Source organism: Entelurus aequoreus, linkage group LG07 (genome assembly GCF_033978785.1).
Source record: "Entelurus aequoreus isolate RoL-2023_Sb linkage group LG07, RoL_Eaeq_v1.1, whole genome shotgun sequence".
Taxonomy (NCBI): Eukaryota; Metazoa; Chordata; class Actinopteri; order Syngnathiformes; family Syngnathidae; genus Entelurus; species Entelurus aequoreus.
Genome location: NC_084737.1, coordinates 43,263,984 through 43,273,151, shown reverse-complemented (window position 1 = coordinate 43,273,151; position 9,168 = coordinate 43,263,984).

The following is a 9,168-nucleotide window of genomic DNA, read 5'->3' as shown; positions in this document are numbered from 1 at the left end:
ACATAGTTTGAACCTGCAAGAACAGTTGTGTATCACTTTTGAAAATATAATTTGTTAAATTTAACAATATAGTATGGCATGTATTATATATAGGGCTCGAAAGGGCGTGTGATCTCGCAATGCATTGTGGGTGCCCGGTAGCCATTTTTGATGGATGTAAGTTTTTTTTTTACATGGCTGTACTGTCTCCTCAGTAATTTGAGAGAGAATAACAAACTAGATTAAAATAGATTGTAAAAAATAAAAAAATTAATTGACCGTACCTTGCTACTTCGAAAAAATAAGTTAAATTGGTGGAATTGATCCGTATGAGCATGTCCATTGGACAAGAGATTTGAGTAAGCTGCCGCCATTGTTGGAGCCAAACTTGTATATATTTTGTCAATTCAGTCAGTTTTTAGACCGAAATGTGTGTTAGGGTTCATTGTCCTCTGTTTAAATTGCGCACAATTTCATCTCTTATGTGTCCGAGATGGAGAGAGGGTGCCTAGTCTCATTTTATAAGCAGGTGTCCCTGAAAAAAATAAAAAATACTTTGATCACTGCGCTATTTAAAGGCCTACTGAAATGATTTTTTTTTATTTAAACGGAGAAAGCAGTTCCATTGTATGTGTCATACTTGATCATTTCGCGATATTGCCATATTTTTGCTGAAAGGATTTAGTTGAGAACATCGACGATAAAGTTCGCAACTTTTGGTCGCTGATAAAAAAAGCCTTGCCTGTACCGGAAGTAGCGTGACGTCGCAGGTTGAAAGGCTCCTCACATTTCCCCATTGTTTACACCAGCAGCGAGAGCGATTCGGACCGAGAAAGCGACGATTACCCCATTCATTTGAGCGAGGATGAAAGATTCGTGGATGAGGAACGTGAGAGTGAAGGACTAGAGTGCAGTGCAGGACGTATCTTTTTTCGCTCTGACCGTAACTTAGGTACAAGGGCTCATTGGATTCCACCCTTTCTCCTTTTTCTATTGTGGATCACGGATTTGTATTTTAAACTACCTCGGATACTATATCCTCTTGAAAATGAGTCTAGAACGCGAAATGGACATTCACAGTGACTTTTATCTCCACGACAATACATCGGCGAAGCACTTTAGCTACGGAGCTAACGTGATAGAATCGGGCTTAACTGCAGATAGAAACAAAAGAAATAAGTCCCTGACTGGAAGGATAGACAGAAAATCAACAATACTATTAAACCATGGATCTGTAACTACACGATTAATGCTTTCCAGCCTAGCGAAGCTTAACAAGGCTGTTGCTAACGACGCCATTGAAGCTAACTTAGCTACAGGACCTCACAGAGCTATGCTAAAAACATTAGCTATCCACCTACGCCAGCCAGCCCTCATCTGCTCATCAACACCCGTGCTCACCTGCGTTCCAGCGATCGACGGAGCGACGAAGGACTTCACCTGATCATAGATGCAGTCAGCGGCTAGCGTCAGATAGCGCGTCTGCTATCCAAGTCAAAGTCCTCCTGGTTGTGTTGCTGCAGCCAGCCGCTAATACACCGATCCCACATACAGCTTTCTTCTTTGCAGTTTTCATTGTTCATTAAACAAATTGCAAAAGATTCACCAACACAGATGTCCAGAATACTGTGGAATTTTGCGATGAAAACAGAGCTTTTTGTATTGATACAATGGTGTCCGAATACTTCCGTTTCAACCATTGACGTCACGCGCATACGTCATCATACATAGACATTTTCAACCGGAAGTTTCGCGGGAAATTTAAAATTGCACTTTATAAGTTAACCCGGCCGTATTGGCATGTGTTGCAATGTTAAGATTTCATCATTGATATATAAACTATCAGACTGCGTGGTCGGTAGTAGTGGGTTTCAGTAGACCTTTAATACTCATTCATTTTTGTGCTTACCCAAGACTAAAACTAAACAGACATAATACTTTTTTCCAAAATACTTCACGTTGTTTTGTCGCCTGCTGCTAGCTTGGCTAAGGCTAACAGCTTACTTAAATGCAATGTATAATGTTAGGAATAGGTGAGGTGGATCCCAAGGATGCAGAGACGAATTGTGTATACAATTGTTCTTCCTTTTATTAGGCGGAAGCACAAGGTAGCAAAACAAAGGCGATGGTGGAAAACACAAAAAACACACCATGTAAAAAACTACTAAGAGAAAAAACACACAAAACTAAAAGCGCTAGACAATGCTAGGAAAAATACTTCACGAAAGAAGTTGAATAGAAAAAACAAAGTACCAAAATAAAAACGCTAGACAAGGCTAGGAAAACATACTTCATGAAAGAAGTAAATAGATTAGGTACAAAATAAAAACGCTAGACAAGGCTAGGAATAATACAGGCCAACCTGAGATGAATGGTACACGACGAACTAGTGAGTTCTCTTGGCACGACCAACAGGTTGCAGGCAATGACAAAGTTCCGGCGCTCACAGGCCGTCAGCAGCCATTTAAAATAGGCTGCTTCTAATCAATGTAAGGTGTGTGCTGCTGCCTTGCGTCAGCTGCACTCCATACTGTGGACGAGAGAGAGAGTGAACATGGTGCAGACAATAGAAATGAGCAAGGACATTTCAGATTACCACATATAAAACACAATAAAACATGCTTTCATTCAAACACACCAGGGTGAAAATGCCAAAATGTACTATACTAGGTGATGGTGTTAAAGGTGATTTTTGATCATCTCACGGCTGCCATCCAGGCTATTCATCGTCTCTTTATTAGCTTTGTAACCCGACTTTCTTCGGCTTTGGTTTCAAGCTGGAAATGAGAAAAATCTTACCAAATCTTTTTTTTTTTCTCGAAGCAATCATGACCACAATTGTGGCAGTAAATGATGCTGCACGTTCACACCATGTTTTGAACTTGTTAAAGAAAAAATACTAAACTTTAACACAGTCTTGCATTCAGCCATGTAAATAAGCGATTCAGACACCAGCAAGACCCACATTGCAATGCGTTTCCACATCACACTTTCATAACCTGTAATACATACCGTACTAACTGCAGACATTTTCATTGTAAATTCACAGCAAAGTACTGGCTAAAAATTGCATTACATTCACAGTAACCAATACTGTAATTTACAGTGAAATAACAGTTAAATGAGGTGAAATCCTGGTACTTTTTACAGTGCATGCTGGAGCTTATACCTATTGACTGAAAGACTGACACCACACTTGACTAGTCAACAGGCACGCACATCAAACAGGAAACCCACAACATCTGCACAGAACCACTACCATTCGTGACAAAAATAAAACTATATTGCAGTGTAAACAACTTGCAGATACCAAAGATGAATGCTGTTCATTTGCATGCTCTGCTTTACCCCTTCTCCACTTTAAACTAGCCATGTTACTCTCAGAATGACTAGAAGTGCTTCATTCAAATTTACCCCATAAATATCTCGATGTTATTTTCAGCGACAAGGACGAGTGAGATGTGGGTATAGAGGAGGGCTTCAAGGGTCGTCAGCGGCATCATAAAGGAGCACCATGTCGGGATGTGTGTGATGAAATGGCAAGTGAAGTGTTCCCTTGCTCGGGCAGCAGAGGCATAAAAGATTTATCAAGCTGAGGAAGGAGGTGGGAACTTCCTCTGGGCACTCTGAGCACGGAGAAGGAGGCGGTGGCCAAGAGTTGCTTTTAACATCTCTTCTATTATGTATTGCATTGAGCAGCATCTATCTAGAAGGAAACAAACATTAGTATAAAAATGACATGGGCGCGAATGTCTTTTCCTGGATAAATAAAGGTCAACGCGGTCACAATCAATTGTTAAGCTTTTTTAACACCGTATAGTTAGTGTAAATTATATAATATGAATTAATGCAAAATTACACTGAAAGTGAGGGTTTAATGCATTAAACACATGTTGAACTTCAAGACACTGCTTTTCCTATATATATCACATACAAATTAAGGCTGACAAAAATAACACATTTACTTATTTGATTAATCTCAAAAATTATCACATGAATAATGTATGTATGCAGATTAATCACACAGTTTATTTTGACTGTACATGCTCTTTTACCGTAAATGTGGATGGTTACCTAAAAGGCGTCGTAGCAGGTTACTTTACGGTCAGGGATCAAGTGAATGCACACGTCAGTGCAAAGATGAGTGAGGAGACTCCCACTGGTGTGCTCGCTGGCAAATTTCACTTCAAAATACACCCAGACTAGACATTAAATAAAACCATTACCAAGTTATGAGAAAATAAATGATGTATTTCTAAGTAAAACATTTAAAACATCTTACTGGATGACATTCTGACAATAAACTTACATTTGTGTTAAAATTGGGGTCTTTTTTAAAGTTAATTTAAATCATGCAAGCGAGTAATATTATTATCCAATGAGTGCTATAACAACTCCTTTTATGCTGCCAAAGAGACAGTAGAGACACGTTTTAGGTGACTGTATGTAAAGGTAACAAGTGGTGAAGTCAGTGTGATACTGACATTATTTTAAAGTTTAACTTATCATGCTCTAATCAATGTTAATGTATTTAGTTAATTTGATATAAATAAATAAATAAATGGGTTATACTTGTATAGCACTTTTTCTACCTTCAAGGTACTCAAAGCGCTCTGACAGTATTTCCACATTCACCCATTCACACACTGATGGCGGGAGCTGCCATGCAAGGCGCTAACCAGCAGCCATCAGGAGCAAGGGTGAAGTGTCTTGCCCAAGGACACAACGGACATGACTAGGATGGTAGGAGGTGGGGATTGAACCCCAGTAACCAGCAACCCTCCGATTGCTGGCATGGCCACTCTACCAACTTCACCACACCGTCCCATTTGTTTTAATAGTCCATACCCATATTTTTTCCAGGAAGTTCTGCTTATTTTTTTTTAAGACTATGTAGTCTGTGAGCCGCTTCATAGTATTATTTTATACTTAGTTCACCGTCCACTAAAACAGTGATTCGCTGTGGAAAGATGGCAGCAACAAGCCAGCTCATTTAATGCATGCCCTCGCCTCTTCATAAAGGACGCTGCATTCCTTTTTGTAAGATTTTTCTGTTTATAATTGTACGATTAGCAGGTGTAATGATGTCACACGATCTATTACACTGTACAAATGTTTCTGCAAACTAAACATTATATTGGTGAAATGCTGTCAGCGCAGCAGTGCACTAAGAGGAAAAGGTCCCTTGCACACTAAGTAGCAGAAAGACTCGAAGAAGCCTCATTCAGGTTTCTGCCCTGAATTTGATTAGGAAATGTGCAGATTTAGGGATTTGTATTTAAAAATGTTTTAAAAAAGATTGTAATCATATACAATATACAATTATAACTCAGTTCAATGAACAAATATTCATATTTATTTTATGGTATCATTTTTCTTTCTTTTACATTTTTTAAAATTATTTTTAATCATGACCCTGCCTCACCTGCCTCTTCTAACCGCATGTTCCTCCTCCTATATGTATACATTTGAGCATACATGTAAAATTCTGACCCTGTACAAATAAGAAAATCTAAAACAAATTCGAACTTGAGCACATCATTGAAGTAATCATTGAAAATAAATGTTCATGCCATCCAAGAAAAAGACACATTCAAATAAATCAATAAGGTCCCAAAAATTAATAAAACATTTAAGCCCAGAATGGGTATGCATGAAATTGTTTTTAAACTGGGCCAAACGCCACGTACACAGGTACCTTGGCATTGTGTATTCAACACTAAACAATTCAAATGATACACATGTTCATGCCATCATGGTTTTAATTTTATGTAATAGTTGCTACAACAGCTTATCCATTTGCTACAATATGTTAAATGCAAGTTAACATGTATTCAATATACATAAAAATGTGTAAAAAATACAGTATATATTAAAAAAGTGGTCTAATCATCCACCCCGCGACCCTGAACAGGACAATCGGTAGAAAATGGATGGATGGATGGGTCTAATCAACCAAAAATTTTGCAATCACCCTTTTTGCAGAGGGTAATTTCACCACACCTAGTGTATGTGTGACTATCAGTGGTACTTTTAACTTATTGTGTATGGTTAAAGATATCCTCTATGAAAAACATTTCTGTTTAGTAAGTTTTAATTTTTTTCTTCATCAGGGAAAAGACTAACTAAATCCAGTGTGCATTATTTGGGAAATATATTTCAAGCAAATACATTCCAAATATTAATAATATGCAAAGGTGAAGCCTGAGTGGGTATTGTACAAAATAATAGTGTAATAGTTATATAATAACAGCTTCTACACTGTCCTTCAATTGTTTGTTATGTGTTAATTCTTTGTTGTTTCATTTGAACACATTAACGTATTTCCCCATTAAAAAACAACATACAACCAATCTAATCTTATATAAACACAATGCTATCTGAAAAACTAAGTTATTCACTTGTGGACATTGAACCTACAAGCGCTACCTTCTTAGAACCAAGAGATCGTTCAATACTCCGAGGAATACGAGACAGAGGTGTTTTTACGCTGCGTTCAAGGACCGCTGAAGACATAACGCCTGCCAGAAATAATAAATAATATTAATACATTGAAATTAAATTGTATTAAGCACTTTTCATTTAAATGAATCTTAAAGTGCGTATACAGTACAAACCAATATTTCAATCAATAAAAGTTTAGCCATTAAAACAGACAAAATACTAAGACTAAAACACTATCAGTGAAGCATAAGGAGCACAAAACACGCAAAACAACAGTGTGTCTTTTTATTTTAGTTATTAAAAAAATTACTTTGTCAAAAGATTTCAGTGTGTGTACATTTTGAGCACATTCCACAAATACTGCTATATTAATGATAACTGTGAAATAAAATGTTCATATTGTTACATCTATCACGGCCCGTCATGTCAGGTCTGATACCGTCTTGTGTTCCATTATTTTATGTATTTCTCTCCTTTCCAGTGCTCTTATTTTAGTTGTGCTTCCTCTCTGTCTCCACCACTCAATTCACAATTTGAGCACAGCTGTTCCGAGTTGCCAATCCAGCTTCTTTATATGCCAGCGAGCCCTGCAGACAGTGTTGGATCATTGCTTGTACATAATTGCTGGTTTCATGAGTTGTCAAGCTTTTCCTACGCTTGTTGTGCACTTCCCTGCTGCACTATAACTTCTGGTTTAAGTATTAAAGACTCTTCTTACCTGCACATTGTCTCCTGTCTACGCATCTTGGGGTCACCACTACCGCATCTATGCGGCACCATGGTAACATTCCTACTTTAAAGGTGGTCTTTGATGACATTATGACATCTGTGTTGAGTTAAGTGTTCCATGTTGGGTTTGCCCTATACAGGTGGAACAAACCATTTTGCATTTTTGATAGGGGGTTATAGGCATTTAGACGTTCTTAGAGTGTATTGATTTAAGCAACCTAATTATTGAACATTACAGGCCACAATTCTTTTATATTATTATGTAGGATGCTGAGGAAGCACGATGGTGGTTAGATCTTGTGCTTTACAGCATGAAGGTCTTGGGTTTGATTCCCAGGCCCTTTTTGTGTGGAGTTTGCATGTTCTCCCTATGATTGCGTGGGTTCTCTCCGGGTATTCCAGCTTCCTCCCCCCTCCAAAGACATGCACCTGGGGATAGGTGGATTGGCAACACTAAATCGGCCCTAGTGTGTGAATGTGAGTGTGAATGTTGTCTGTCTATCTGTGTTGGCCCTGCGATGAGGTGGCAACTTGTCGCAAGAGAAAATGGATGGATGGATAATTTACATATTTAAATGACAGGAAAATGGATGGATTGATAACTTAAAGATAGAAATAATCTCTAACTTTATAAAAGCCCAAAGCCACCTTATGCTTGGAGCCCCTGTACAACATTAATACCCCTCCATCTCCATGCCCTTAATAATATTATTAGTCATTTCAGAAAAGTCTCCATGATCATTTTGTACTAATGATAACATTGTCAAGTGAGTTTACAAAAGTTACAGCTCATTTGTGAGCAAATATGATACTTACATAGCAGTGGTGGGCCGTGCGTTTCCCACCTAGGTCTTCAGTGAGCTCCGACTTCAACGATTACCTCTCAAAATACCATGATTGATGTCACCACATGATCATTGCTGGAGAAATACTATACAGAAACACATTTACGCCCTACTGGGCATTGAAACACATCAACAGTATACAAAACGGGTTATTTTCTGGCGCATTTAAAAATAAATTAAAACGCATCAGCAATTAAAACATATACCGTAAATTTATCTGCTTGGTTTATGCAACTTCCGGTCAATAAAGTTTGATTCAAAGTACACACTTCTCAAATATAATTAAAATGTGTATTTATTTAATTGACAAGCATGACACACTTTAACCACAAGACTTTACAACTTTTAGTTGTAACAAAACAGCTTATTACCGTCAACAACATGTGATCTGATTGGCTATCGCAACTGTCTCTCAACTATATGTGTTCTCAAATTAATCCGCTAACGATCCCGGTAAGTATCCAATCAAAGGACGCGTAAATGTCACGTTCAACGTGAGGCCATCTAGAATACCTTACTGACAACAACTCGTGATCTGATTGGCTATTGCAACTGTCTATCACTGTATGTCCCCATTCACTTACAGTGTATGTATGCCTGCATTGTTGATTCTGAAGGCGTCTGGAAGATTTCATACAGCATGGCAACATAAGATAACTGAATTCTGATTGGATACAAACTAAAACTAAAAACAACAGCACTGGAACGAACATAATATGACATTAAGAGAATATGAATACTTTTAGATATTTAGGGAAAGTAAATAAAAAAATAATTGTATCTTTAATTATGATTATGATATCTGGTTATGTTAGGCCAGCAGAGAAGGCCTTGCTGGCCCTGATGGCACACCACTGCTATAAAGTACATCATTATGCATATACAGTTATGATGTATATACCAGTGGCGGGCCGTGCGTTTCCCACCTAGGCCTTCAGTGATGTCCTGTGTCCAATGATTACCTCTCAAAATACCATTATTTATGTCACCACATGACCATTGCTGGAGAAATACTATACAGAAACACATTTATGCACTACAACCGTGTACAAAACGGGTTATTTTCTGGTGCATTTAAAAATCAATAAACCCACATCAGCATTTAAAACATATCTTATGTGGTACTGTCAAAATTAAAATTGCAAAAAACATTTTAAACAAGAAAAAATTA